Raw genomic sequence first — 430 nt, 5'->3', positions numbered from 1 at the left:
CATACAATTGTCTATTTAGTTATCCACATTTTTGATAATTGAAAAGGAGGTTGTGATATTACGGACTAAATTTCATTCATATATCATACACGTAAGAATTCTTTTACTTTTCCATAGTATATCCTGAAAATGTATGAAAGAAATGCCGGTCATTTCTATGTGATGGTAGTTATTCTCATTTGCATATAAGTTTTGTCCTCCCAGATAGATACTTTGCGTAGGCCTACCTCAAGGAATTAGATGAATCGGGCTATCAAAGAAACCTTGAAAGGTCACTTTGCATATTTTCTCGATTGATCAAAGGGTATTTTTTTATGCGGGGAACAAGGTCGGTTCAGAGGCCTATGGATATTCTAATAAAGAGAGATAACTTGAACTTAATCAAAGGTCTAGTATAGGATATTTTGCAGGACTATATTGATTTTTTCCC

Source organism: Penaeus monodon, chromosome 21 (genome assembly GCF_015228065.2).
Source record: "Penaeus monodon isolate SGIC_2016 chromosome 21, NSTDA_Pmon_1, whole genome shotgun sequence".
NCBI classification, from domain to species: Eukaryota; Metazoa; Arthropoda; class Malacostraca; order Decapoda; family Penaeidae; genus Penaeus; species Penaeus monodon.
This window is presented reverse-complemented; position numbering follows the sequence as displayed.